General features: G+C 37.3%; 1 pseudogene; it reads left to right on the top strand.

The window, feature by feature from the left end:
- The first annotated feature begins 533 nt into the window (after positions 1-533).
- LOC107715137 (neuronal acetylcholine receptor subunit alpha-5-like) lies at positions 534-7,575 on the top strand (annotated as a pseudogene).
- Positions 7,576-8,798: the final 1,223 nt, after the last annotated feature.

Below are 8,798 nucleotides of genomic sequence, written 5' to 3'. Positions count from 1 at the left end.
CCGTGATGGAGTGTGTGTGTGAGAGAGAGAGTAAGCAGCCACACACATGCTGGTTGGCATGGACACACGACAGGCAAATGGAAAAAAAAAATTCTAAAGATTGTGCTTCCTTTCAGTCCATAATCAGGTAAGGAAAAGAAAATGACAAATAAAGAAAAACAGAGACAGATAGAGGGACACTGGTTGTTTGCAGACTGATGAATGTGTGTAATCTCAACAGACAGGTGGATAGATGTATGCTTTGTGTTCTTGTGTGAAGGTCTGCTCACATGTGCATGATGAAGAACATGGTGATATTCCTATAGACTGTCACATAACATGGCTTGTTTGTGAATAGATATATTTGTGGTCATTTGCACATACATGAAAGATGCAGCATGCAGGTCTTCACTGCATATCACATATATGTTTAATGGCTAACAAGCTTGTGAGTCTTCAATAACAGCTCGGACTGTATTTGTGCGTATAAAGTGCATGCACGTTTATGGATGCTTGCAGGTCTTCTCTGTGGCTTTGCTGCTTCTGATGGTATCATGGTAACAGCTCAAAACGCTGTCAGATCTGTCCTCCTGCTAGTTTGCTGTGCTGTCCTCTGCTCCTGTATAGGTGAGTGTCTCTGATCTTGGCTCAATGCCCCATCTGTGCCTGAGTGAAATCTCATGAAACCTGTCAAGAACATACCCAACCCAGGCCATAATTCAATTCAAAATTAAAGGAAAGAAATTAAAATTTATATGTACTATATAAATAATTTCTATAATTATTTTAGGACCATTAAGAAAAAAAAATTCCTAGAATAAAAAAGTGTGCTTGAATTTGGAATGTTGTTTTGTCCATATGGAAGTCAATTTTCACCTTCCATATGGTATATGGTAATTCCATATTATCCATATTCCAATTTTTCAACATTCTTCAAAATATAATGTCCAGTTTCCACCTCTCTCAGTGGTGGGGATTTTTCAGTCTGCAGATTGCATTATTACCTAAGTAGGTAATTGAATCACATCATTGTGATAACCGTCTGATTTACATTATTATTTTTTAAGTTTATAAGTTTATTATTTCACTTATTACATCGATACTCACCAAATAATAAATATGTGGATGTGAAATATTGATTTGAATTACTTTTGTAACTAGTGGTTGTATATTATATTAAAGTTTTCACTAAGAAAAAAAAAGTCTATTACAATGTAGCTTTTCCCTTGGGCTCAGCTTTGGTACACTGCATAAATTGAAAATGTGTAGTTATTAGCCTAAGAAGCTATTTTTTAAACTGAGCTGACCCTTCAAATTTCTTTTGTTGGTGTAATCTAATGTGGTCGTGTTGATTTAGTAACATTGGATTGTATAATTTAGTCATTACATTTGTGTATTAATTGGATAAAACTGCATTTATGTATTTAAAACAGTATTTATTTCTGCATTTATTTCTGTTACCAGCAAATATGCATTTTGCTGACCGCCTAAAGCCTTATATTTAGCATATGCTTATAGGCTGTATCGTCAGTGGCACATGGATATTGCATTTGTTACTGTCAGTCTTTGCATTTCAATTAGTGACTGTCAATCCAGTTCATTTTAATTATACAAAAACTACTTTATTATAAGATCAAATATAATGAAAAGCTCAACAGTGTTTGTACATTAAGAGCGGAAATTTAGAGCAGAAATCATTATGCCTGAAGTGATTCAGGGTGTTTTAATAAGTCATGATTTATATGTTTACCAACATTGATATTGATATTACTTTATGATAGAGTACATGTCCACTGAAACAGTGTGACCTGAGGATTAATACATTTTCTAATCAATTTTAATAGCTTTGGGGCGGAGATAAAATTGCAAAATTCAATCAATATCTAAATACAGAGCTGAATAATAGGCACAGAATGCAATCAATATATGCTATTTGGGTCGTACCACACTTTTTATAGGATAAATGCAGTACCAATGGCTAACAACCTCAGTTTTAGACAGAAATGAGAAAAATGACACTCACCGTGTTTTATGGCTTCTGGGTCAAATCATTCCCTTGAGACTCAGTGAGGCTAGATGATTGATTCTGTCTTATATTACATCCAGCTTCAGACATCCAAAAACTGAATTCCAGAAACATTTTTTTTATATGCAGTTTAGAGTCAAAACAGGTTTGTGTGTGTAAAAATAAATACATTCACACACATATATTTTGCATTCATTATTCAACATATTTTTACTTACCCAAAAGTAGTATAGAAAATGTGAAGAAAAAAAGGTCTATACTGTACATGCATATTGTCATTTTAGCAACATTCTTACAACAAACTCGTTTGTCGTGCTAAGTTGTGCTTCTACTGTCATTTGTAGTTACTGCAAGTAAAGTATTCTAAATAAGTCCCTTCTGAGGTTCCATTTCAGTTAGGACACTTTCATTAGATGTAACCACATATGTAGGCAGCAGACAGCTCACTGGGTTTTTGGAACAGAGCTATAGTGTGTGACATTTCACATTAAAGAACATCCCTCACACCAGTGATGTTAACACAACCCAGATCATCTAAACCAATTTCACACTCAGAGATTCATAAATCGCCGTTCATAACTATACCAGCCCCCGCAGAAATGAACGCGTGTTCAGCAAATCATGTTGGGTTTCCCTTAGTGACTCAGACGGTAGAGACCTTGAGAGGAAAATCAGATCGCACAGGATGTTGGCATGATAGCAACAGCTGCTGGAGATCTAATAACAATGCCAAATGAGCTTTATTAGAGTTGATCAAGTATATGCTGCACATTACAAACAGAAGTCACTTTTATGGCAACTTTGAAAGACTCAATCTCTGATATTCTGTGATATTCCATCATTCCAGTAAGAATTTATTCTGTTGTTTTGAATTTGTCAATGATAAAATTCAACTTACCAATATAAAATATAGCTCTTTATACAATACAGATTGTTTCAAAGCAGCTTCACAGTAATAAACAGGAAATTAACAGAATTAGTGAAATATATTAGATAATTTTAAACCCTTCAAATATGAGACAAATTTAAATTCTGCTGTAAAACAGCTCTAAACAGACAACAGTTCAAGTCAGTTCTGTTCAATAACTGGGTAAATTTATTTAATTATGAAACAAGTTCAGTTCAGCGATCAGAAGCTCTATAAAAAGCAATAGTCTTGTTACTGAGCTCAAGTCAGTTCAATGTTGATTCAATTCAGTTCAATAACAGTGTCAGTGTTGCAAAATTCATTAAAGATTAAACTAATTTGATTCAGGGATGACGCAAATCTATTCAACTCCAACTCATCCAATAGTGTCAAGAGCAGTCATATGGATAATATTATGCAATTTTATGAGCCAGATTTACTAAACGGGGCAAATTAGAATGTGACTGCAATTCCATAAAAACTCTGATGGTAGTGCAAAGTTCTGACAATGTGCAAATTAAAGAACACAGATGCAGCCAGCTCATTTCCACAATACCAGTGAGCAATGCTGCCATGTCATTTGCAAAATAGTTTAAAACATGTTTATTTGGGCATTAAATAATGGGATAAATATCAGTAAATTGACTTAGTAAATCATGTTTCATGAATTATTTATATACTCTCCCAGGGGCGCTGCTATGGTTTCCGGGCCCTCTGAACATCATCCAAAAACTGCTCATGCCTTTTCATTGCTTATTTTTTTTACTGTCTTTAGTAAATGACATTTTATGAGATTTCCACCAGGCTCTGTTGGAGAGTCAATTCTGCTCTGGTCTAAGTTATAGATTTAGAGGGGGCAGGTGTAAGGTTGTTACAAAACCTATATGTCTTGGGTGAGTTGTTCATTGTGAGATCAATATGATCATTGGCATGATCAAGTGTCAACCAAATTGTCACACCTTCTATAAACCTTGTGTGTGGGACTGTTGCCATTTAATTACTGTTGTTTAGTGTCCCAGTCCCTCCTGATTGGATTTGAGCGATTAACATGAAGTTGTTGTTTTGTTTAAGGGCCTCCTGTGCTGTCTTCCTATGCCAAGACAGAAGACAAGCTGTTTAAACATCTCTTCAGCAACTACCAGAAATGGGTGAGACCAGTGGAGGATCTAAACAGAACGGTGCAGGTGAAATTTGGTCTGGCTATCTCCCAGCTCGTGGATGTGGTGAGAAGTAGTGATGCTGAAACAGCATTCTCCTTATCAAAATCTTGTCTTACAATAAACACATTTTTTTTGGTCAGAATGAGAAGAACCAGCTGATGACAACCAATGTTTGGATGAAGCAGGTAAAGCAGGACTAATCCATTAAGGTTTATCTGATTAATACGAAATATTAATTATTTTTATTAGACCTTTATTTTGCTCTTGTCATTGTGTTCTGTTCTGGTAGTATTTAGTCATTGGTACACAACTGACACACATTGCTTTTTATTTGTGTGGGGATCAGCTTTGCAGATAAATCCATGTGTCTCTGCATTCAGGAATGGACAGACATGAAGCTTCGATGGAATCCGGATCATTATCTGGGCATCACCTCCATCAGAGTTCCCTCAGACTCCATCTGGATTCCTGACATTGTTCTCTATGACAAGTATGTGGTGCCACTCAGTGCCTACTGTATGAGTCAGAAAGGAAACCAGACAGGGACTGAACCTGACGTTTAACATTTCTGTTAGAACAAAAAATATCATAGAGATTCATAATATTTTTTTATGGATATTAAAAGTGATGTTATGTATACATATACTGCATCACATGACTTACTTATTTCATACGCCTAAATTGTGAGTAACCATTATTATAAAATACCTTTTTGAATCTGAAGAAGAAAGCAGTTTGGTACTAGATAGTCCGTTGAGCGTTGAAATCAATAAAATCTTACAAATGTTTATTTTGAAGCCTGATCAAGTCTAAATAGTTCTAATGCTTGAGTTTTAATTTTGTAACCTGACAAATGAAAATCAAACTGTTACGCTTCAAATTTATGGTTTTACAAGTCAAATCCTTTGTGCTCGACCCCTGTAGAAATGTCAGAGAAAACCGTTTAGAAAATTATCATTTCAATTAGGTCAATATTTATATCCCAATGTCTCCAACTTCTTGCCTTGCTTGTAAAAGTACAAAAATCTTGACTTTTGTGATTTGAAATGCTACTCTGAGTAAGAAAGACAATTTTTACTTTCATTTGACTATATGAGAATGTTAATTTTGGACCTGCCTGTATCTCAGCTTGATGACTGAATGATTCTCACCTGCAGTGCAGATGGTAATTTTGAGGTCACAGTGACAAAAGCGGTGGTGAGATATGACGGCACTATCTCCTGGACCCCTCCTGCTAACTATAAATCTGCCTGCACCATTGATGTGACGTTCTTCCCCTTTGACCTTTAGAACTGCTCCATGAAGTTTGGCTCCTGGGCCTACGATGGTTCCCAGGTATGCTGTTTTAAACTGTTATTAAAGGCATGAAAATCCAATGTTTACATCTAGAAAGGAAGAATTTACCTAAAAATTTACCTAAATTTGACCTAATTAGCTATCTGTAAATAGTACAGATAAAGTAACTGAAATTACTCATACTGTATATTCTAAGTCCTCTGAAGCATAGCTTTTTGTGTTTAATATATGGAAATGTATGTAACAACTGCATAATATTCCTTTTTTAAGGTGGACATTCTCCTTGAGGATGTACATGTGGACAAACGTGACTATTTTGACAACGGTGAATGGGAGATTGTGACGGCCACAGGTAGCCGGGGTTTGAGAAGTGATGGAACCTTTTTCTATCCATCCATCACTTATTCCTTTATTATCAGACGTCTTCCTCTTTTCTACACACTCTTCCTCATCATCCCCTGCATTGGATTGTCTTTCCTGACCGTGCTGGTGTTTTATCTCCCATCTAATGGAGGAGAGAAAATCTCCCTCTGCACGTCTGTCCTCGTCTCTCTTACTGTCTTCCTTCTGGTGATAGAAGAGATCATCCCTTCCTCCTCAAAGGTTTTACTCTTTTTAAGAATTCAAAGCTATATTAAGTGATTTATATATTTAATTGATGTGTACTGTATGTCAGTGTGCCACACACATTTTTGAATTATTTCACATTATTGTCAGCAATAACAGTGCAGTGTTTTTCAGCTATTGGATGTTTTACTACAGAACTAAGTTCATTCATATTAGGCATTGAAGTGCTTTTCTGTATTTACTTTGAGGGCTCTTTTGTCATTCTGCAGTTGTGGTGGCAGATTCTGTCACTCACCTCTAGATGTCAAAAACTCCAACTGCAATGCATAATTTCTAGATAAAACCATATAAGTAACACTTTTGAATATATGGAATGGTATCCATGTTATATCGGTAACACTTTAGTATAGGGAACAATTCTGACTAGTTGCTTATTAGCATGCCTATTATTAAAATATTGGCTGTTTATTAGTACTTATAAAGCACATATTCTGCATTACCATATTCAACATCCTTACCCAATACCTAAACTTAACAACTACCTTACTAACTATTGTTAAGCAGCAAATTAGGAGTTTATTGAGGCAAAAGTCATTGTTAATGATTTATTAATAGTGAGAATTGGACCTTAAAATAAAGTGTGACCGATATATCTATATCTATCTTAGTCCATATTTTCAGTTGTTCTGAACAGTTTTAAAAAAACTGGTGTCCCACTGGGAGTGTAAGGAGGACCACAGAAAATAAATGATTTAAAAAAATAATGTTTTGGGGCTGGCAAAGTTACCATGTTTGGAACGACATGAAGGTGACAGTATATATATATATATATTTTTTTTTTTTGGTGAACAATCCCTTTAATATATTGAATTAACATACATAAAATCTTATATTAATACAAAATCTTATATTAATACAATTTATTGAGTTTTTTAAAGAAATATAGAAATTATTTATTTCCAGTGATGATTGTGATTATTTTCATTCTTTCGTTCTCATTTTCAAATTGCCCAATTACTTTTTGCTCCGCTCTTATGTTTTCTGCCCCAGGTGATTCCTCTCATTGGAGAATATCTGGTCTTCACTATGATCTTCGTGACACTTTCCATCGTCATCACTGTCTTTGCCATTAACATCCATCATCGCTCCTCATCCACTCACCGCAGCATGGCGCCCTGGGTCCGCCGTATCTTTCTGCACCACCTGCCTAAACTGCTCTGCATGCGCAGCCATGTGGACCGCTACGCCACCGCTGCGAGAAACGGAAGAGAAGTTCTGGGCTATGGGAAGAGTTCGGGCCAGGATACCACTCCTCTGCTCAATGCAGAACATAGTCTGCGGGCAGCCTTAGAATCTATACGCTACATCACGCTTCATGTGGTGAAGGAGAATGAAGTCAGAGAGGTAAGATTGTTATTGCCTCACTTTAGACTAAATAAGCTTTGAGTTCTAATAAATTCTAATGTAATACCTCCTTTTAGGTTGTTCAGGACTGGAAGTTTGTGGCCCAGGTTCTGGACCGGGTTTTCCTGTGGGTGTTTCTCTTAGTATCACTGCTTGGCTCTGCTCTGCTTTTCATTCCTGTCATCTATAAATGGGCCAACATCATTGTTCCCAGCTATGCTGGAAGTACCAGCTAAAACACATGAATGTATAAAATTTAAAAATCTTTGGCTTGGATAAAGTTTTTGCATTATTATTATATTTATTACTGTAGTCCTCAAAACATCTATGCAACTTGTGGCAATTGAGCGCTGTCATTTATGCTGTAACATGCTCCATCACGTTAAACATTGTATGCTGATTTCATTACAATAAAATTTACAATAAAAAGTATTGTGTTAAAGTTATTGTGCTTCATGAAGATGTTATAGAAATGACAGTTTACTCCTAAAGGTTGTATATAATCATGGTTTTGCTAGGCTGTGATGTTAACCATAATATATGTCATAATACATAATAAGTCTCACTCCAACTTCCTGTTCATACATAATACGCCCCACTCCAGATTCCTGTTTAATAGAAAATACATCAATACAGGACAAACTTATCAAGTTATTTCATGGGATCAATAGGGAGTTTTACAGGAATTGTTCAGACCAAAATAAAAATTCCCTGAAAATGTCCACACCCTCGAGTGTAGATATGTTTGTTTCCCCTTCAGGAACTCGAGCTGCATCGGAAAACGCTTTGGGAACGCCTTCAGCGTGACCATGCTCTGAATCACATATGAAATCAGTCCAATAGATGGGCGAGACGTCATGGGATGTTGCGACCAGGAAGCTATAAAAGCATGTGCGGTGGAACCGGCGTCAGCTTTTTGTCATTCAGCAAGCGCTCAGTGTGTGTGTCAGTCACTATCTGTTTGTGAGCCTTATTTAGTGTTGTTTGTCCACTTATAAGCTCCATTATGTCAAGCTTTAGCCAAAAAGAAGCATTTGGGCGAGAGCAGACAGCATTCAGGCTGTGTGTTCCTCCCTGCCCGCGCTATATTTCGGGTGGGGACACACACAGTTTGTGTGTTATCTGCTTGGGAGCGAAGCACGCAGAGTCAGCTCTCGAGGCGAGCGTTTGTTACTGCCTTGCTTCGCTCTCGGAAGGCTCTCTTTGAGGAGGGAGCCTTCACCGGCGTTTCTCGCAGCGCCGGCCATGCTTTTGCCGAGGCAGAGCGCCAGCTGTGCTCGTGGGGTTCGCATATGGATCCGGCGGAGGGAATGTAGACGGGCGGGTCCCTATCTTCTTCCTCACCTACCAGATCCAGTGCCCGCTCTCAGGGTTCGGAAGCCCGCACTGCGGTTCTTTCCCCTCCGGTGAGAGGGCTCGACGCTCCGCCTGTCTTCCTCCGAGGAGGTTGATATGGAGG

This window comes from Sinocyclocheilus rhinocerous, unplaced genomic scaffold, assembly GCF_001515625.1.
Source record: "Sinocyclocheilus rhinocerous isolate Xijiao unplaced genomic scaffold, SAMN03320098_v1.1 scaffold4284, whole genome shotgun sequence".
NCBI classification, from domain to species: domain Eukaryota; kingdom Metazoa; phylum Chordata; class Actinopteri; order Cypriniformes; family Cyprinidae; genus Sinocyclocheilus; species Sinocyclocheilus rhinocerous.
Note: the sequence above shows the minus strand (reverse complement) of the source record. Positions and strands in the feature narration are given on the sequence as shown.